Source organism: Scyliorhinus torazame, chromosome 8 (genome assembly GCF_047496885.1).
Source record: "Scyliorhinus torazame isolate Kashiwa2021f chromosome 8, sScyTor2.1, whole genome shotgun sequence".
Taxonomy (NCBI): Eukaryota; Metazoa; Chordata; class Chondrichthyes; order Carcharhiniformes; family Scyliorhinidae; genus Scyliorhinus; species Scyliorhinus torazame.
The window spans coordinates 230,019,639-230,041,314 of NC_092714.1; the positions used below are offsets into that span (position 1 = coordinate 230,019,639).

Consider the following 21,676-nt stretch of genomic DNA (forward strand, 5'->3'; position numbering starts at 1 on the left):
TTACATGGCTGTGGACTGATAATTGCTCTGTTCACCACATTTTTCTTTGTGCCCACAGGAACACCCAGGTATCCATTTGAAACTTTCTGGGTTCACGGATGAATCAGACCAACCAACTTATGGAGAACTTATTGAACAGATTGTTAAATTTGTATTATCTGTTGTTTTCAGAGGTGCTCTCCCAGGGAATTAGAGAGCTCCTGCTACAGAGAATGTACCATTAGTTCAACAGCAACTGTGAAGAAGCCTTAAAGTACATCTGCTACACAATTTTCCTAAATTCAGCTCCGCATTAGTACATCATTTAACTGTGGAAGTCAGTGGCCTGATATTTCCAGGGAGGCAGAGATAGATCAAGGACATGTGCTTGTAACAGGGGAACCTGCCGATGTACAAAATACGAAGAGCCTGCTGAATTTAATGTCAAGAACTCATTATCATTTATTTTACTCCATTTTCCACATGGCAGAAGGGTACTTTGGCTAGCCAGCTGCCAGACGGGAAAGCAATTAAAGAAGGCAGGCATAGTGAGGGAACTTGGGGCATGGCAGAAAGGAGGGAGTAAGTGTGAATTCACAGCAAGAAAGAGAGGGTTGCAGGGAAGAGAGGAGGTCAACCAATCACATGGATGGAGAGTTCATGACAGAATATTAGGGGGTTGGGGAAAACAGCTCAACATTGAATTTTCTACCTTCCTTAAACCACCATGTTTTATGCACCCTGGAAGGGCAGATTCACAGTCATTAAATTCAAATGGCTCCCAAAATCTGGGGCGCGATTCTCCGCTCCCGCGACTAAGTGCCCATGTTGTCGTGAACGGCGTTGAGGTTCACGACAGCGCGAAATGGCCCCGGTCTCGACCGATTCAGGGCCCGACAATGGGCTAGGATCATGGCCGCGAGAAACTCGGGGGGGCGTGTCGCTAAAGTAGCGTCGTCAGCGCGCGCTGGGCATTGACGCTGCATAAAAACGGCACCGCATCATCTGCCGCCTAACTGGCGTCACCTGCGCATGCATGGTTGCCGTCCTCCCCGAGGCCGCCCCGCTAGAAGATGTCGGATGGATCTTGCGGGGCGCGAGGAAAGGAGGTCCTCCTTCAGAGAGGCCGGCCCGCCGACCGGTGGGCACCGATCGCGGGCCAGACCGCTTTTGAATCCTATCCCGGTGAAAGAACCCCCCTTCCCACCCCCACTGCCCCCCCCCCCCAACGTTCCCGCACTGTTCCCGCCGGCAGTGACCAGGTGTGGATGGCGCCAGCGGGAAGCCGTCGTTTTGGGCAGGCCGCTCGGCCCATCCGGGCCTGAGAATAGCGGGGGTGGCGGAGAATCGCCATTTTGGGTGTTTCAGGCGATTCACCGGACTGTGCCGCGCAGAACTAGATAGTGCCGATCTCGCCACTTGGGTGCATCGCGGGAGGGCGTCGGACTAGCATCGCGTGAAAAAATGGCGCCCCAGGCGATTCTCCCAAATGGCGCGGCATCGGACAATCGCGTCCCAGAGGTCTGGAGCTATAGTCCAATGTCAGAATTACAGATCTGCCCCTCTGGAGCACACTACTCAAAGTCCCCAAACCATTGCATTCAAAGTTGAAGTTGGCGCATTCACATCAGGATGAGGTCAGTTTTCACAATGTTTACATTTTTAATCGTCCCGACAGCACCAAATCCCCCACCCCCACCCTGACCATCTCCTGCCTGCCATGTTGTCGAGTTGTTAAAATACCAGCAGGAAATTTGAAAATGAGGAAAATTGCACAAACATGTCCTTCCCATAAAAAGCTGGATAAATCCAATCTGGCCAATTACCACCCTTCAGTCTACACTCGATTGACAGCAAAGTGATGAAAGGTGTCATTGACAGTGCTATCAAGCACTCTTGCCCAGAAATACCTGTTCATTGACATTTGGTTTGGGTTCACTAGGGCCGCTTGACTCCAGGCCTCATTATTGCCTTGGTCCAAATAAGGAAAAATGACCTGAATTAAAGAGGTGAGGTGAGAGTGACTGCCCTTGACATCAAGGCAGCATTTGACTGAGTCTGTCATCAAGGAGCCCTAGCAAAATTGAAGTCAATGGGAATCAGAGGGAAAACTCTCCCCTGATTGAAGCCATATGTGGCACAAAGATGATGGTGGTTGTTGAAGGCTAAATATTTCAGCAAAAGGAAATTGCTGCAAGAGTTTTTCAGGGTAGCACCCTAGGCATGTCGTCAGGTGCTTCCATTGTAAGGTCATAAATGGGGATGTTTGTTGACAGTTGCACAGTGCTCAATAACATTCAGAACAGTACCATCTGCATGCAGTAACATCTGGGCAGACTTGGTTGATTAGTGCCAAGTAACATTCACAGGATACAGGTTTAAAGTTTTGGGCAGGAGATGGAGGGGGATGTGAGGAAGAACGTTCCACACAGCAATTAGTAATGTCCTGGAATTCGCTGCCTACAAGGGTGATGGAGGTGGAGACTATGAATGATTTCACAAGGGAATTCAATGAGAACTTGAGGGTATTGAATCCAGGAAAGAGACTGGCTGGATTTGCTGCACCACGCGCATGGACTCAATGACTCTATGACTATAGGGAAAGTACTAAACAATAGCAATCTTGAATAAGAAATAATCCAACCACGCCCCCTTGATGTTTAACGGTATTGCCATCTCTGAACCCCCACCATCAATGTATTGGGAGCACCACCATCTCCAAGCCACACACCATCCTGGCATGGAACCATATTATCGCTCATTCAGTGTTGTTGGGTCAAAACCTTTAAACTACCTTTCTAACAGCAGTGTGGGTGCACCACACGAACTGCAATGGTTCAAAGATATAACTCACTATCACTTTTTCAAGGGTAATTGGGATTAGTAAGAAATGCTAGCCTTGCCAGCAACACTCACATCTCATGAATGAATTTTAAAAGTTCAACGCTATCTTTTATGCTTTGGCTATTAAATCACATATTCATTTAAACTGTGTAGCATTTTATTTTGAGGCAAAAAACAATACATAGAGAGAAAATATAATCCACAGATTTTGAACTGGCACTTGAATACTTAGAATTTACATTTGAGAACGCTGAACTCAATACGATGTGATACTGAATACAGACCCAACTTTGAAAAGGTCAATTTATACATCGGTAGGAGAGAAAGTCTCCACTGGACTACAAAGAAGATCTGATACGCACAGCTGGTTATCCTAAGTTTCCAGGATTCAGACTTAATGAGCTTCCACATAACAATTAATCATCCTTCAAATCAATGCACATTTGAGATTGAGGTGAAGGAGTAAGAGGTAGTTTTTAGGATGTTAAAAGAGCGACTGGTTTTTAAATAGATGGATGTGCCATCGCATTGATCAGCAATAGTCACAGCACATTGGCCCTGCTTTATCTTTCTTGCTTTTCACATTGCTTGCTTTTTTTTTGTTTTCCGCTTCTGGTTCCTTCTTTGCTTTTCATTTTTTTTTTCAGCTTATCCCTGTATCCTCTCTTGTTTCATTCTTTCTACATCATCTGGATGGTTTTGATCATTCCACTCATAGAAAGAATTTGGGAATGAGTTATGTTTAGAAGTTGTATTCTAAGATTAGGCAGGTAATTATTATTGGAGGTATGCATGCCATGCAAATTTAAAAAAAATCCAGACATGCCACCTAGATGGTATGAAAATGGGTGACAAACACATTTTGATGCAGGAAATATGATAAACAGGAACGTTATATTCAGCACAAAACTTACTCCGTATTATAAATGCTCACCTTGCCCCTTCAGCAATAGAAGCTATTTTTAGAATGATATATTAATACAAACGCATGGAATAATAGTAATAGTGTCAATGGTGGGCAATTATAAACATTAATCGGACTCTGACAAGTTAAATCTACTGTTATATGGTGGCATAGTGGTATTGTCGCTAAATTTGTAATCCAGAAATCCAGGATAATGATCTGGGGACCCGAGTTCGAATCCCACCATGGCAGGTGATGGAATTTAAACTCGATAAACTATCTGGAATTAAAAGGCTAATAATGACCATGAAACCATGTCGATTGTCGTAAAAAACTATCAGTTCACTAATGTGAAATCTGCCGTCCTTACCTGGTCTGGCCTACATGTGACTCCAGGCCTAGCAATGTGGTTGACTCTTAACTGCCCCTTAAGGGCAATTAGGGATGGGCAATAAATACTGTCGCCCACGCCCACGATCGAATAAAAAAAAATGTATATAAAATTTGACATGAGGTTTGGTGACAAATGGTAATTCACCAGTTCAACGATGTTCATTTGTAGCTTTTTGGGGTATTTTTTTGACTTTTGATTGTTGCTTTTGAAAAGGATCAAAACCATGGGCAGAATTTTTCCCTCATAAGGGGGAAACTCTGGAGGCAGGTGGGGGAACATGAAAATTTGCGTTGCCAACCAATGCACTAAGTTAACCTTACCATCTCACCCTGGGCCATGTTCCAAAAGGTGAGATTGGGGTTAGAAGGGCTACACTCTTGCAAGTAGCATGTAAACTACTGAGGTGAGTAAATGCCTATTAAGGCCAAATTTCAGAGGCTGACTGGAATTTTTCAGTCATGGATCTTTGGAGGTGTTCAGGAACTTGGCCAGCCTGCCTGGAGGTGGCCTCCCAGTGCCAGACCAGGGGGACAGTATTCTGGGCAGGCTATGATGTGTCCTTCACCTGCTTGGTCACAGTATCGGATGAACAACATGGAGGTATTTACCCTCAGTGATGATGGCCCAGCTGCAGCATTTGTTTTTAGTTTAAAAGATTTTTAAGTTGATGAGAGGACACCTCAGAACGGAGCTGCTCTCTCTCTCTCTAACTCGTGCCTGAAAAGAAAGGCTGATGCTCCTTTCAAGCTGGAAGGCCCCCGATTAGTCCTCCAGCTATGAGAGCCTGTCTGACATCCTTAGCTACACGGTGAGCAGTAATTGGCCAACTCAAAGAAAATCGCTGCTCGATAACTTTTTCCACCACATTGCGGGATTCTCACCCCCATTTGACCCCAGTCCTACTCCATATTTATAAATGGGTAAAAGCTGTGAGCACCCTACAGGAAGCAACATTCAGCCCTACATCAATCTATGTATGAATTCACTGCCCGAGTCACAGGAGAAACAATGCTGCCATGTTTCCTACATTTTGCAGTGATAACACTTTAGAAGAAATGTATTGGCTTTAAAGTGCTTTGGGACATCCTGGGGTTATGAGAACACTGACTAAATGAAAGTCTTTCTCTTCTTTCAATGTTTCAAAGAGGAAAACAAGTATTTTGTTCCTTTGAGAATTGATTTGCAAATGCATTTTAAGACAGATTAATATTTCAAAATTCACCACAAAACACAAAGTTGATCTACATTGATAAGTCAGTTGCAAAATAGGGTCAGATTTTTCAGTCCTTGTTAAATGCCCTCAGACAGCTAGGGGAATGTTAAAGAAGACGACAGCAGGGCCTGTGCCTCCTCCCTGCTGAACAGATGACTGATGCAGAAGCGACTGGCCATGATTATTGCTGCACATTTTCCAGGTCACATCTGCCCAGACAGCTTCTGTGAAGAATTTCTGAATCTTATTTTAATCCTCGAGAAGAAGAAAAAAGTGCAACAATTCCCTCGTGTTCAGCACCTTCTTTGTGGACAACTCCAGGCCACCCTAAGAGGGTCAAGTGTAAATCTTGGATGAGTGCACATAATAGAAGTGAAACTAACATAGTTTTACTTCTTCAAACAATTTTGATTAATTCACAGGCATGCAAAAGCTTTTTAAACACCAGGATTTTCCTTATTTTCTCTATTGAACATTTGTAAATCCAAGCTATGGTATGAAAACTTAATTAGTATTTAGCAATTTGGCTTCAGCTTACATTATTCAATATCTATTGACATATTCAAGAGATTAGTCCGAGGCCAAAAAAATCTCATTTTAATGCAAATTTTATAGACCCAAGTTTATATTTGGAAATACATTTTACGGGTTCATACATTAACAACATATTATGTCATATCTAAGTGTGGCTAAGATCCTTCAGTGAAATTGTGTATATTTTAGCTGACGTTTTCAACAAATTGTATAATTTTACAGATTGTAATATTATTTCATAATCAGTATAAAAAATGACAAAATGGTATCTAAAATGTAACATTAATAATTCTGTGTTAAAACTAAATTTTGTTGGAACATAAGATACCTAATGGGTCAGTGTTATCATTGCTGTGGTGCAGTAACATGCCCTCCTAGTTTTACAAATTGCAAATAGTTGGGTTCTTGTCTGTGATTCTCACAAGTGGCCAAAATAAAAGTCCTCACTCCCTGGCCAAACCTTTCCAGCCGTACACGCTGGTGGGATGTTCTGGTCTACCAATGGTGCATGCCTGTCGCAGGAGGACCTGTCTCTGGCCAATAGCTGGCCAACTCCATGAAATACATGGTGGGTTGCGTGGAAAATCCCACCCCATACGAGAAGCAGAGTTGGCCAGAGAGGGCAAGGACTAAGCCTGCGGTGATGGTGAGGTAGGTGACACCCAAATGAGGATCCTACACCAGCCCATCCCTCAGGCAACCATATTCTCCAAGTCATGCGTATGAGTACAACATTCTGCACTCTTAGCCCCCAGTGGAGTCCTGACCCTGCAGCCCCTTCGATGCAGGCCAGTTCCCACCTTTCCCCACTGCAAACCAAACCTTGCAGCCCATTAAAAATGACCCCCGCCACCCTACATATGTAGCACCTCACCCGCCTGCACAACCCACCCATCTGCACACCCCACCCACCTGCACAACCACCCACCTGCCACTCTGCCCATTCATCCACTCACCCCTTCATCCATTCACCCATTCACTAAAATTGGACCTTTAGCCTTCACAGAATCACAGAATTGTTAGAGGACTGAAGGAAGCCATTTGGCCCATTGTGTCTGCACTGGTTCTCTGAATGAGCATTTTGCCTAGCCTTCTCCCAGTAAATCTGCAGATTGTTTCTTTTCAAATAATAATCTAATTCCCTCTTGAATGCTTTAAGCGAACCTGCCTTCACCATACTTCCAGGAAGTGCATTCCAGACCTTAATCAATCGCTGTATGAAAATGTTTTTTCTGATCGCTTTGGCCAATTATTTTATATCAGTGCCCTTTTGTTCTGGATCCTTTCATGAGTGGGGACAGTTTACTCCTGCCTATTCTGTCCAGACCCCTCATGATTTTGAATAGCTCTCTCAAATCTCCTCTGAACCTTCATTCCTCCAAGGAGTCCTTACTTCTCCAATCTATCTTTGGAATTGAGGTTTCTCATCCCTGGAACCTTTTTCATAAACCTCGTTTGCACTGGTTCGAACACCTTCCCATCTTTCCTAAAATGCAGTGCTCAGAACTATGCACAATACTCCAGCTGAGTTCTAACTAGTGTTTTATACAAGTTGAGTGTAACCTCCTTGCTCTGGCACTCTCTGCCTCACTATTAAAGCCTTGAATATTATGGGCGGGATTCTCTCAGACCGGGGCCGGGCTGGAGAATCGCCGTGAACGACGCGAATCGCGCCCCGCCGTCACGCCAGCGCGGTCGGCACAAGCTGGCCAAGGGCCGCTCTACGGGACCCCCCCCGGCGATTCACCGCTCGGGATGGGCCGAGCGGCCATACTGAAAGACCCGAGGCCTGCCAGCTCCGTTCTAACCTGGTCTTATTTGGCGGGACCTCGGGGTGTAAGGGTCCGGGGGCGGCCTGTGGGGTGGAGGGAGGTCTGACCCTGGGGGGAGGGGGGGGCGCCGCTGTGGCCTGGCCGCGATCGGGGCCCACCGATCGGCCGGCCGGCCTCTCGGGTTGGGGGCCTCCTTTGTTCCACGCCAGCTCTGTAGCCCCATGCCATGTTGCTTCAGCACCGGCGCGGAGAAGGGAGACACCGCGCATTTGCTTAAATCGCTCCGGTCGCACCGCGCATGCGCTGACCGACGGCGCCCATCTGACGCTGGTCTGTTGCTCCAGTGCCATGCTGGCCCCCTGTAGGGGCCGGAATTGCTGATCCTGAGGCCATGTTGACGCCATCTAGAAACGCGATGGCGTTTACGACGGCGTCAACACTTAGCCTCAGGATCAGATAATCCCGCCCTATATGCTTTATTAACTGCTCTCTCAACCTGTCCTTCTACCTTGACTTTTGCACATATAAACCCAGATTCCCCTGCTCCTGCACCACCTTTAGGATTGCACCCTTTTATAATAATAATAATCTTTTATTGTCACAAGTATGAAGTTACCGTGAAAAGCCCCAAGTCGCCACATTCTGGCACCTATTCAGGTAAGCTGGTACGGGAATTGAACCCACGCTGCTGGCCTTGTACTGCATCACAAACCAGCTGTCTAGCCCACTGAGCTAAACCAGCCCTTTTTATTTAATATTGTCCCTCCTTATTCCTATCAATGTATCATCTCATATTTCTCTGCATCGATCTTCACTTGCCACCTATCTGCTCATTCCACCAACCTGTCTATGTTGTTTTGACATTCCACAAGTCCTCCTCACAGTTCACAACATTTCCAAGTTTTGTGCCAACAAGTGCCTTAAGAAGGAGATATATCCTGACCACCCTCTGATAGTACTGCACTGCAATGGAGCTCTCGGAGGAATGCTGCACTCCCCATTTCTGGTAAAGCTATGCTTGCAAGACACCGCAAGAAATGTAGAGCATCATCGAGGTGAGGGAAAGTTGGAGTGGAGCAGCAATCTGATGATGATTTCTTCTCCTTGGAAGATCCAGGCCATTTATATTTACTTTAACTTCTATGCTAATCTAAACAGAATTAATTATTTCAGAACCTGAAAGTATAAACTGAAACTGAAGAAGATTAAATGCTCTCAAATTCCTTGTTTGCAATGTGTGAGTACCTCAATGTGATTAGTTGTTTTTCTGATTGTTGATATCACTGCTGCTATGAAGCCTTCAGACTGCCTGAATCTGTAAATGCAGCGACAACAAAAACAGAAAATACTGGACAATCGCAGCAGGTCTGACAGCATCTGTAGAGAGAGAAGGAAGCTAACGTCAAAGTTGTAACTGCAGCATCCTGAGGTGGGGAGAAGGCGGAACAGAAGTAATATAACTATGTTGGGTAAATAGAACTGTATTATTAATATATTGGATAAAGACTGGGAGTGGTGTAGTCGAATGGTTAACGTAGGACGGGATACAGGATTGTGCACAATGTAAGATAAAGGAACACATGACCTCAGTCTGAAGGGGAGTCTTTCACTAGCCAGAGACATGTGCAGATGCAAGAATGGGGACAGTTCTTACCTTAGATCTTATCCTGTATTTGGGATATAGTTATGCATAGTTAATAAACATTTACTGTTAAACTGTATGATATTAATGATCATGTATTGTTACAAGTAGACTTCAATGAAGTTACTGTGAAAAGCCCCGAGTCGCCACATTCCAGCACCTGTTCGGGAAAGCCGGTACGGGAATTGAACCCGCACTGCTGGCGTTGTTCTGCATTGCAAGCCAGCTATTTAGCCCACTGTGCTAAACCAGCCCCCAGATATTCAGAACCTCTTCGCGAGATTTACCAAACTGCACAGAACATCTTACAACACTCATCTTTGCCATTTATAAAACACCCTTAGGGGTAATTTTGGATATCATGGTTAGAAAATCACAGTGGGTGGAAAACTCAAAATCTGCTTCTTTCTGCTGTTGGGCTTGGCTCTCTCCCTTGCAATACAAGCTCTTAAAGTAATCCCTAAATGTTGTCTCTTGAGTCAATCTGGAAAATACAGCGCATTTTTTAACATATCTATAAAAAAACAACTATTTCACTCAACTGGTTATCCTCTCTAATAATATAATTCAAACAGCGTAAATATCTTAAGCTAATTTCTATGACAGATTGTTATACAATAATGAGGTCAATTCTTATTTTGTAGTCTGCCCCAACACAGTTCAACAGCAGACCAGCAAGCTCTTGTTCCCTTCTCATTTCACCGTCGCTATTACAAACCAGTTTGATTGATTGTGTAACTCCATCATTCACTAGCCACTCTGCTAAACTGATGTGACTGCCTTTAGCTGCTTTAACTTGCTCTATTATTATAAACCTGAATAATTGCTGAAAAAAATTAACTTTTACACAGGATCATGTGTCAGCTTTACCGTATAGAAATTTATGAAACGTCAGCTACAGATTTGAGAAGTGTTATGTCCACTTACACCACATCAAACTCATGTTGCTGCAGTGTGCCACAAAATAGTTCATATTATCTCCCTAAAATTCAAATATTTCACGAGAGCCCAACCAGCAGTCAATTCTAAATGTAAGTTGCACTTTAGGTCTCCGTGCCTTTCAGTTTTCCATACTTTTTCTGGAGTTGTCACTAGTCAGAACATTACTTCTGTTGTTATATATTAATTAATAAGTGCAAAAGTAGTGTTTTTCTTGGGTAGATGACATTCTCTTTCAGACAGTAGGTTAGGGGTTCCTAGCATTGTGCCAATACTTGCTGGGGGTCCCCGAGATGTGCTAGTAGTACTTGTAGAAGGTACTTTTACATGACAGGAGTGTGAACATATTTCCAGGAATAAGTGGGAGTGGGCACAATACTTTCAGATTGTACTCAGGAACTTGCAGGCAGTCCCAGAGACTGTGCTGGTACTTGTCTGGGACCCCTGGAACATTTAGAGGGATAAATTATGAGATTGTTTGCATAAACTTTGGTTGTATTTCTTTGAGTGTAAAATGTTGAAGAGTGATCTGATTGCAGCGCTTAAAATGTCATGAGGGCGAGTGGAGAAAAGCATTTCATTTGTCATGGAAATGAAAAGCAAAGGGTAAAAATCTTACAATTAGAGCTGAACCATTTAGGGGTGAAATCAGGAAGCATATTTTCACACAAACAGTAGGAGAAATATGGAGCTCTCACCCTTTTAGGGCTGTGGGCATGTGGACAATTGGAGCTTTCAGGAGAGGATACATTTTTATTAAGTAAGGATATCGGAGGATATGATCAAAGGAATATAAATGGAGTGGAGGTACTAATCAGCCTTCATCTAATTGAATGATGTATCAGGCTTGAGGGGCAGAATGACCTATCTCTGTTGTAAGGAATTTGGTCTTGAACTTGACAAAGGAATCAATAGCAAGACTACTCAGCTTGTAACAAGTCAGAAAATGTATTAAGTATAAAACTTAATAAAACAAGGCAGTATTTTACATGGTCAGACAGGCTTTACTTTGCTTTTAACTGTAGGACTTAGCATGTGGTCTTCTCTTACTTGTAGTTCTTGCCATCCAGCCTTAAGATCATGAAAAATCTGGGACTGCGATGCTAAGGACCCGGGTTCGAATCCCGGCCCTGGGTCACTGTCCGTGTGGAGTTTGAACATTCTCCCCATGTCTACGTGGGTTTCACCCCCACAACCCAAAGAGGTGCAGGTTAGGTGGATTGGCCACGCTAAATTGCCCCTTGATTGGAGAAAAAATAATTGGGTACTATAAAAAAAAAATTTTAATGATACAAAATGGTGCAGGAGCAGGCCATTCAGCCCATCCAGCCTGCTCCGTCATACAGTAAGATCATGGCTGATCTGATCGTGGCCTTTCTTGATCAAAATCTGCCTCACTCAGCTTTGAATAAATTCCACCTCCACTGCTTCTGTTGAAGAGAATTCCAAGCACTAACAACCCTTGAAGAGATGAAATTCCTCCTAATCTTCGTCTTAAATGGGAGACTCCTTGGGCAAGATTATTCAGCCCCTCTGTCGCATGTTTTCTGACAGTGGGATCTTCCAGTCCCAGTAATGTATACAGCATTTTGCATTGTTCACCAGCTGCGCGGCCGGGGAACCCACTATGGGGTCACCATTGGCAGGACCAGCAGATCCCTCTGGCGGGAACAGAGAGAAAATTAATTCACTTACCTTTAAATGTGCCCCTTAGTTCCAGAAGCCTCACATGAGGAACCATCTTCTTAGCATCCACCCTGTCAAATCCCCTGAACATTTTGCATGTTTTAGTAAGGACAGTCTCGTTCTTCAAAACTCAATCTTTCCTCATAAGACAACAGGCTGGATTCTGCGGTTCCCCAATCGCCTGTTTTTCGCTGACGGTGGGATTCTATCTTCCCGCTGCTTGTCAATGGGATTTCCCATTCAAACCACCCCACGTCACCGGGAAACCCTCGGGTGGGGGTGTGCTGCCAGTGGGGAAAGTGAATCGCAACGGCCGGAGAATTCTGGCTGATTTCTCTTACTTGCAGTCATGCACCACTGTGAGACTATAATTAAACATAATTCCTTTGAATGTTAAAAGAATTAATATAATATAATCAAGTGTGGTACCATTCCTTAATTCAGAATGGTGCTGTTGCAAATGGGGATAAAACACAAACTGTATAGGCGACACGGTGGCACAGTGGTTATCACAGCTGCCTTACAACACCGAGGACCCGGGTTCGATCCCGGCTCTGGGTCACTGTCCGTGTGGAGTTTGCACATTCTCCCCATATCTCACCCCCACAATGTGGGTTTCACCCCCACAGCCCAAAGATGTGCAGGATAGGTGGATTGGCCACGCTAAAATTGTCCCTTAATTGAAAAAAAGACCAACTGATTTTCAGTGAAACTGTGGTCTTGATTTTCGGGCCCCCTCTTCCTATGTGAATGTAAAATAGGGCGTGATGACGTCAGACTCAGCAGTACAACATCATCATGTCAGTTTCAAAAATCACAGAAGGTGAACATGTGCCGAAATGGGAAACCTATCCGTCATTTTGAATACCAATTGACAAGCTATGAGCTCGTTCATTTTTCAATTTCCACTGCTTTTTTTGGCACAGGGTAAGAAAATGTTTGGAAGTGCTTTACGTTAGCTATGATGAGGCAGTGCAAGGTCAGTAAAAAAATACCTGCCTCCATGTAGCTGCAGGTTCTGTTGGTGAAGGTGACAGCAACTGTATGGTTTCTGACTTCATTTATTGAGCCAATCTTCCGAGGAGTGGCAGTCACTGTCAGATTGTTAAGTCTTCGTTCATTAACACGCTGGAAAGCTTTGGGACATTTAAATAGCTTTACAGAGATTATGAGTGAGGTAAGTAGCAGGGTGGTTAAAGTTCCAACTGGGATGGGTGACAGATCGGACAGGTGGGGAAGGTGCCCGCTGGGTAGGGTGAACAGGGTGGGCAGGGTGATAGGTGGCAGAGTGGGTAGGGTGGCATGCCGGTGAGATTGGGTCGAGATGGAGTGTCAGATGATGGGACTTTGGAAAGTTGATAGGAGAGTTGGATGATCGGGGCGATTTGGAGGGTGTGGGGCATCAGTGGGTCAGGAGGGAGTCAGAGGGACACGGTGGTAATTGGAGGACAGTCTAAAGGACAGGGGGTGTTGGAGGGTGGGGAGTCAAAACGTCATGGGATAGTCAGGGAACAAGGTGGCGTGTGTTGGGGCGGGAGTTGTAGGGTGTAATATCTTTTGGGCTGGATTCTCCGCTGTTGGGATTTTTTATTCCATCGGCAGCGCACCCACGCCAAGGGATTTCCTGACGGCATGGGGCTGCCCACAATGGGAAACTCCATTGACAAATGGCGGGACAGAGAATCCCTCCCCTTATTTTTCTCCCAAAATAAGTTAATCCATCCCATTGATTGGAGGTGTCCAAAACATGATTTTATTGCTAATATTTACATAATATACTTACATAAGAACTGAATCAAAACTTAGATCGAAATGATACATAAATTTGTCAAGACATAACAAAAAAATAAACACAAGAAAAATGTAAAGAAAATACTTTGAAAATAAAAGTAAGCCGAACAGATGCTTCAAGAATTCCGGAAGGCTAGAATTCTCTCTCAAATTAATCAGACGATCGTATTCTTAAGGAAATCCTTATCTATAGTCTAGCCCCTTACTCATTTCTTATTGTTATAACTCTCAGCTGAGACCCCCCCGATTCGTTCAAAACTATGTCGATCACTCAACAGGTGATGAGTTAATTAGATATTACTCAAGGTTAATTAATATTTCCCTGACACAGCACAGTTTCTCACTTGCTTTCTCACGGTTAAAAGCCTTTACATCATGACTAGCCACTGGACCTAATATGTTACTTGATTGTTGCAATTTGTTAAATGTATCTTCAATACAATGGCAGGTATTGTTTCTTTAGGTAGAGCTTACATAGACCATTCTTCGAAACAATGCTGGCATCTGCAGATATGACCTTAAGATTTCTACAGGTCACTTATTTCTCAGACCATTAATTATACATTTTGCAGACTAAGTATTTCTATTTTATTTCCCAGTATGTATTTGGCTGATTTCTTAAAGGACCCCAAACAACTAATAAATCCACCAGAGGGTAAGGGCTGGAGGTGGAGGGTCAGGGAGGGGAATTGGAAGTCTGGGGAGAACTGGAGGGTCAGGGAGGTAAGTGCGGAGCATGGAGGGTCCGGGTGGTCATGATGAGGTCAGTAGGGGGTCAGGAGTTAGACATGGCATTTTCATTCTGATATTTCCAGAATAGTTATTCAGGTAAGAATGTCGGAACTCTCTGTAAGCGTCTGGCTCTAACTCAGAGCTGAAGGCATTTTAAAAAATAATCTTTATTGTCACTTGGAGGGTTCTGAGGAGCAGGGGAATTGCCCATCGAAAGTTCAAACATCCTGGACAATTCCCGTAGTATCCTTGCATTGGGATTTCTGAGGGGTCCCATATTGCATCTTCTGGGGTAGCTGGAGGCTGGATGATTTGGACCATTGACTTGTTTGAACATTCCAGAAAAAACAAAGGCAAATTCGGAGAGCTGGGATCCGTTAAATTTGTAGTCATGACTGATTTTCTATTCATGATGCAACTTCTCTGGGTGCATGAAGTGCGGTCCAAGTCTCATTTTAATGTGCAGATTCCTGAGTTACTTGAGGCGTGGGACTAATCTCCCTCATCTCGGTGACCTTGGGTGCGTGACATTCAGTACTGGTCTCCACAAATGGTGACCAGACAGAACGGCACTCGTGGGGGTCTCCCAGGGAATCGGAGACACCTACGTGCATGCTCTTCGTGGAGGATGGCACCCTGGCACTGCCAGCTTGGTGCCCTGGCAGTGCCACCTGGGTGTCAGCCTGGCACTGCCAAGCTGGCATTTTTTGCATGGGTGTGATCTTTACTGCCATGGCACCAAGCTGGCAGTGCCGGGGTGCCATCCTCCACAAAGAGCATGCATGGGTGTGATCGGGCTGGAGGTGGCATGTGCAGGTGTTGGGGGGCGGGGACCCTCCAATAGTGTGTTGGGGTAGGGTTGGGGGCCACTTTGGGGACTTTGCAGATTGGGATGTTACTTAGCTCCTCAGTGCACAAAATAGGGCTATTTGCAGCCTTAGCCGTGCATTCCCTATTGAGGCCCCTTATCAAACGCAAGTTCTGTTTGACAGCTTTGTGTTTCCCGGTGCTGCTCATTATGGGACTTTGTTCCCATTTAGTTAAATCGCGCCCTAGATCTCTTAAATGCTCTTGAAAATGACCAATCAAAGGCAAGAAATGAGCAACAAATTCTGGCTCAGCCCACATCCCATGAATGAATTAAAGAGTAACATCAAGAAGTGTCCAAAAATAGCAATCATAATATATATAACTCCAATTTGCGTGTTAAAAGGAACTACTGCCTAATTCATACACCATGTGAGTGCTTCAGCCTGCCAGCAATAACCCCAGGTGGTTTGGGCTTGCTCTACCATTCATCATGAGCAGGCATTAAAGTCTGTCTGAACAACTTTCAGGGCACCATTATCCCACTTCTATGGGGAGGAGGTTGTCACAGTATCCCTGTGGTATCTTAAATATCCATCTGGAAAATAGTTTCTCATCTCATCATCATAGTGTCAGCCATGCCAGTTCAGTTAGTACCACACCCTGGGCGAGACCCTCCGCGTGGCTCAGTCTCATCCAACTCAAGATGGTTCATAGAGCTCATCTAACCAAGAGTAGGATGAGCGGGTTCTTTGATGGAGTGGAGGACTGGTGCGAGCGGTGTTCTCGTGGGCCCGCCAACCATACCTACATGTTCTGGCATTGCCCAGGGATGGTGAGCTTTTGGGTCTCCTTCTTTGACGCCATGACAGTGGTTCTTAACATGGATCTGGAGCCATTTTCGGGGTGCCGGACTCTCTGGGGCTGTGGACCAAGGTGGTGGGGGGTGGGGGGGTGGGGGGGGGGGGGATGCACTCGCCTTTGCCTCACTGATAACCCGAAGGCAAGTTCAGGGGATCGGTGGCAGCCAAGAGTTAATTACCATCAGCTGTTAGCGGGGGAGGTAGGGTTTGTGGGTGGGTTCGGGGGGATATGGGAAGATTTGGATGTAGCTCTCGTTGGGTATTTTTCTATATCGTTGATATCTTGTGTTGTTATCGCGACAGTTAGACCATGTTTGAACGATTTCCGCAGTCGTTGTGTTGTAGTTCAGTTCGTGTTTGTTAAATATGAAACTTTCAATAAAATATCATTTAAAAAAAATAAAGCTCAGAATCCTGTCAGCCTTTTGATGTGATTATGAAAATGAACCACTTTCGGGGATTTAAGCAGCTGTGTGGTAAGATTCTCTGTTAGTCCATGCCTTCAGCATTTTCCCTTTCTTTCTTTCCTTCTTTTTCCTCCTCAGATGTATTACCTCACACTTCTCGGCACTAAGTTGAACATTACACCCACCTACACATTCTACTAACCTTCCCATGTGGTCCTGAAATCTTCCTCAATCTGTCTTGCTGCTTCTCCCTTCCCAAGGCTTTGGAATTCAGAAAATATGCTTTAACCTCTCGAGCATTTTCACGCGTTAAATTGTAAATTATTGCAAAGTTATTCTGCTTTTCCCAGCTGTGGTCTGACAATCAGAGATGAGGATATAGGCTGGCTGTGTCGCAGCCTCATCTTTGAAGTTCTGGTACCTTGCAATCCAATCTCAGTCCAGCAAACGGTGGTGCGATCAAATTATATTGCCGGTGAACATGGACATATCTGTTACGCTGTGCTGCAGAGGAATACAAATAATGCTCACCGCTATACCGGCAGGGTCAGACGCACGCATTACTGTATCATAATTTTAATAAGATTAAAGAGTTGGGGAAAGGAGCAATCAGCTTGCATCCATATCATTAGTATGTTTTGCAAATGGAATGTTATACTTACAATATGTTCAACATTAAAAGTCCGTATTAAACTGGATGCCTTATACTGAGGTGGAAAAAAATGAAAGGTTCTCAGAATCTAAAACTTAGTGACATTGTGGCTATTTTAATTATATTACTTGGCAACAATGTCACTGTGCTTATGTTGCACAAAAATATTCTACCTCTGGGTGTCCAAACTAAGATCTGTAAACTGTCACGAGCCAGTCTTCACTTACCATTACAATTGCATTACTTAACTGTTTCTGTATACTAGATTCAATGATCTCACACGTGCTTCATGTATGGTATCTCCTGGAAAATGGTTTAATAAGCACTGTAGTGAGAGGAGGCCAAACATGGCGAACCAACAACCGACTTATTAAACATTAACTACAATACTTAGAAAAAACAGAGCGACAGACATTCTATTCGCCATTACTGTTTGTAACCTAATAAAATAGGCTAATTCAGGCTAATGTTTCTGGGCTTGGTCTCACTTTGCACACTAGTATTCATTGAGATCAGGGGATGGTTTAGCACAGGGCTAAATAGCTGGCTTTTAAAGCAGACCAAGGCAGGCCAACAGCATGGTTCAATTCCCGTACCAGTCTCCCCGAACAGGCGCCGGAATGTGGCGACTAGGGGCTTTTCACGGTAACTTCATTTGAAGCCTACTTGTGACAATAAGCGATTTTCATTTTTCATTTCATGACTGCCACCAAGTTTAGAAAAATAGAGCATTCTACCTTTGCTCCAAACCCCCAATTTACTGCAGTCTCTATTTCCCACAAAGACCTGGACATATAAAGTTAACTTCTGACCTTAGTGCTCTATGTTGAGGATTGACATGTCATGCTGAAAATCAAAACTATGACCTGAAATGAGGGACCACTGAGGTATCTACATTTCCTCCTGCAGTTGGATTTACCCCTGTTATTCCACCAATGTTGGACAGGGTAGTGGCAGGAAAATTAGAGAGTGAAGCCTGCCAGACCTCCGTGACACAGCATTGATTTACCTCCCACTCTGGGTTCAATGCCAGCTGCCCTTTGCTACCTATTGCTTGCACCTACTGCTTGTAAACATTGACGGGGTGGGGTGGGGGTGGACGTGCCGAGAAGCCAGACTCTTCTGGCTTCCCATTACCCTCCTGCATACCACTCGTTACCACTGCTTTCCTGGAATACCTGATGGAAGGTAACTCCGGTGGTTAATGGCCAAAGTGGGCAGATGTCGGAAGAGCACCTCTTACAGGCATCCCCTTTCTCTAATCATGGTCCCTCCTTTAGATGCTTGGTCTGTCACAAGGTCTATAATTCTACCAGCTCTTTGGTTCTTACAGCTGGTCAACCCACTATATAGCTCTAGCTAAATCCTGTGGTACTGCAAAAGGATCCAGGGCTGCCTCAATTCCTTCCTCAGCCCTTGTAGGTTTTCTGTTGCTGACAAGTATACTCCCAGGAGCATGACCAATGATCCACAACCCTTGATAATGGGATCAGGTTAGATAGGGATCAGAGAAGATGGTAGCCCTCTCTGCTGTTAACCCATCACTGGAGAATTCCGCCATGCCTGCGTTCAGCGTTATTAAAATCCTTTTATTTGCACCCATTTTCAATAAATAATTGTTGAAATATGAATGGCAGGAGAATGGGAGATATAATGGGTGCGATTTAACAGCACAGAAACAGAGTTATGCTTTGGGCTTGTTTAACGGGTTGTTGCTCAGCGCCTGCAGCGCCAAGAAAGATACTGCTACTTAACGGCACTTTTCTGGGAGGTTTTGGCCTCAGCGAAGGATGTCCCACTGAGGCCACACTTGGATCATTTCATGCACTGACGAGCTCAGCTCACCAGTGCAGAAAGAGTACTCATGGATTGGGGCACCAATTTTAAATGCCACCCTGATCTTTTGTCACCCCCCACCACCCACCCCCCCCCACCCCCACCACCCCCCGCACCCCTCAGCCACGCCACCATGGCTCCAGACCCTCCCACTGCACCTAACGTACCTCTTACGGGGTCCTTGAGCCACCCCTCACCCTACCTCTTAAGCGTAAGGCAGCCCCGGGCCCGATCCCCGGCACAGGCAACCTGACACTTGGGCACCTCGTCACTGCTTGCCTGGCACCCTGGCAGTACCCCTTCCAACCTGGCAGTGCCACCTGGCAATGGCGCTGCCAGGGTGCCCATGTGACAGTGGCAAGGTGGCTGGGTGTCAGCGGGAGTGCAAGGGTGCCCCCCTGCCCAGAACCCAACCATGCAAGGGTCCCTAATGGCCTTGGAGGCACCCCACCTAGGTGCTGTTACACCTGGCCCACATTTGTGGAAACCAGTGCTAAATGGCACCCTGGCGAGGTCTCCCTGGCACAGCAGTTAGTTCCCGGGCCCTGGGAGAATATAGCGTAGACATATTTAAATAAGCTATTAAATATATTAATCTGGATCTTGCCCATTGAGGCTCAAGACATTTTGAGCGTTGCAAATCGCACAAGAGGCCTCTCAAACGATTAAACGGCCTTGTTGAGCCACCAAGTCAGGTGTCATGAGGTCATTAAATTGCGGCCAGTATATTTTGTGCCATTTTCTCATCTTCTGATTTTTCTGTGTACAGTTGAAGTCAAAATTTTTGATTCCAATCTGTTTTTCATTGGTACTCAAATAAAAACTCTAAGGTAGAATGAAAATAAATAAAATTGTGAAATTATTGCTGGAGTCCAGATATTATTGCGCAGCCTTTGCTTTCTTGAATGAGTGTTTTAGTTATAAGTACCAAATGAATTACAAGCTACTGCAGATGTTGGGAATCTCAAATAAACACAGAGAATGCTCGAAAACCCCAACAGGTCTGTCAGCGTCTGTGGAGGGAAAAGTAAAGTTAATGGGTTGGATTCTCCGATTTTGAGGCTATGCCTGGAGTAAGTGTCTAGTTTCATAATGAAAATGTTGGCGCCTCCTCCGCACCGATGCTCCGCCCGGTGGGGGGGGGCTAGCAGCCACACCATGGTTCCCCACGGTAGGCTATTGCAGAAAATACGGAGGCTGGGGATTGAGGGTGATTTAGAGATGTGGATCAGAAATTGGCTAGCTGAAAGAAGACAGAGGGTGGTGGTTGATGGGAAATGTTCAGAATGGAGCTCCGTCACAAGTGGAGTACCACAAGGATCTGTTCTGGGGCCGTTGCTGTTTGTCATTTTTATCAATGACCTAGAGGAAGGCGCAGAAGGGTGGGTGAGTAAATTTGCAGACGATACTAAAGTCGGTGGTGTTGTCGATAGTGTGGAAGGATGTAGCAGGTTACAGAGGGATATAGATAAGCTGCAGAGCTGGGCTGAGAGGTGGCAAATGGAGTTTAATGTAGAGAAGTGTGAGGTGATTCACTTTGGAAGGAATAACAGGAATGCGGAATATTTGGCTAATGGTAAAGTTCTTGAAAGTGTGGATGAGCAGAGGGATCTAGGTGTCCATGTACATAGATCCCTGAAAGTTGCCACCCAGGTTGATAGGGTTGTGAAGAAGGCCTATGGAGTGTTGGCCTTTATTGGTAGAGGGATTGAGTTCCGGAGTCAGGAGGTCATGTTGCAGCTGTACAGAACTCTGGTACGGCCGCATTTGGAGTATTGCGTACAGTTCTGGTCACCGCATTATAGGAAGGACGTGGAGGTTTTGGAGCGGGTGCAGAGGAGATTTACCAGGATGTTGCCTGGTATGGAGGGAAAATCTTATGAGGAAAGGCTGATGGACTTGAGGTTGTTTTCGTTGGAGAGAAGAAGGTTAAGAGGAGACTTAATAGAGGCATACAAAATGATCAGGGGGTTGGATAGGGTGGACAGTGAGAGCCTTCTCCCGCGGATGGAAATGGCTGGCACGAGGGGACATAGCTTTAAACTGAGGGGTAATAGATATAGGACAGAGGTCAGAGGTAGGTTCTTTACGCAAAGAGTAGTGAGGCCGTGCAATGCCCTACCTGCTACAGTAGTGAACTCGCCAACATTGAGGGCATTTAAAAGTTTATTGGATAAACATATGGATGATAATGGCATAGTGTAGGTTAGATGGCTTTTGTTTCGGTGCAACATCGTGGGCCGAAGGGCCTGTACTGCGCTGTATTGTTCTATGTTCTATGTTCTATGTAAAACTCCCGGCTTTCTCGACATAAATGGCCAGAGAATTGCCAGGTCCATGGTGACGACTTGCAGCACTCGCGCCGTACAGCATGGCGCCGGCTGCGCGCGGACCCGGCCGGCCAAATAGTGTACCCCTGGACACACCCTCGCTACCCCCTGGACACCCCCCACCAGTCCCCCCAGCCCTTTCTGAAGCCCCCCACTGCCAGCAGCACGGCTCCCACCCGACTGTGGCGGCACTGGACACAGTCCGCAGACGCCCTGTCGGGTTTACGAAAACTCAGACCACAAGTGACCCACGCGGTCGGGAACTCGGCCCATCGGGGCCTCAAAGCGACGCGCTGACTCTGCCATGATGACGCTGGTTTGGAGGGGGCAAACGGGGATTCTGCGCCCGAA

At 45.4% G+C, this 21,676-nt stretch overlaps 1 long non-coding RNA gene across 1 annotated transcript; it reads right to left on the reverse strand.

Annotated features, from left to right (window-relative positions):
• Window positions 1-2,962: 2,962 nt before the first annotated feature.
• On the reverse strand, window positions 2,963-12,904 carry LOC140428440 (uncharacterized). Its single transcript, XR_011948778.1, has 3 exons — window positions 11,917-12,904; window positions 8,886-9,017; window positions 2,963-5,661 (listed from the first exon to the last, which is right to left on the reverse strand). It is a non-coding gene; the product is annotated as an uncharacterized lncRNA (long non-coding RNA).
• Between the last annotated feature and the right edge of the window lie 8,772 nt (window positions 12,905-21,676).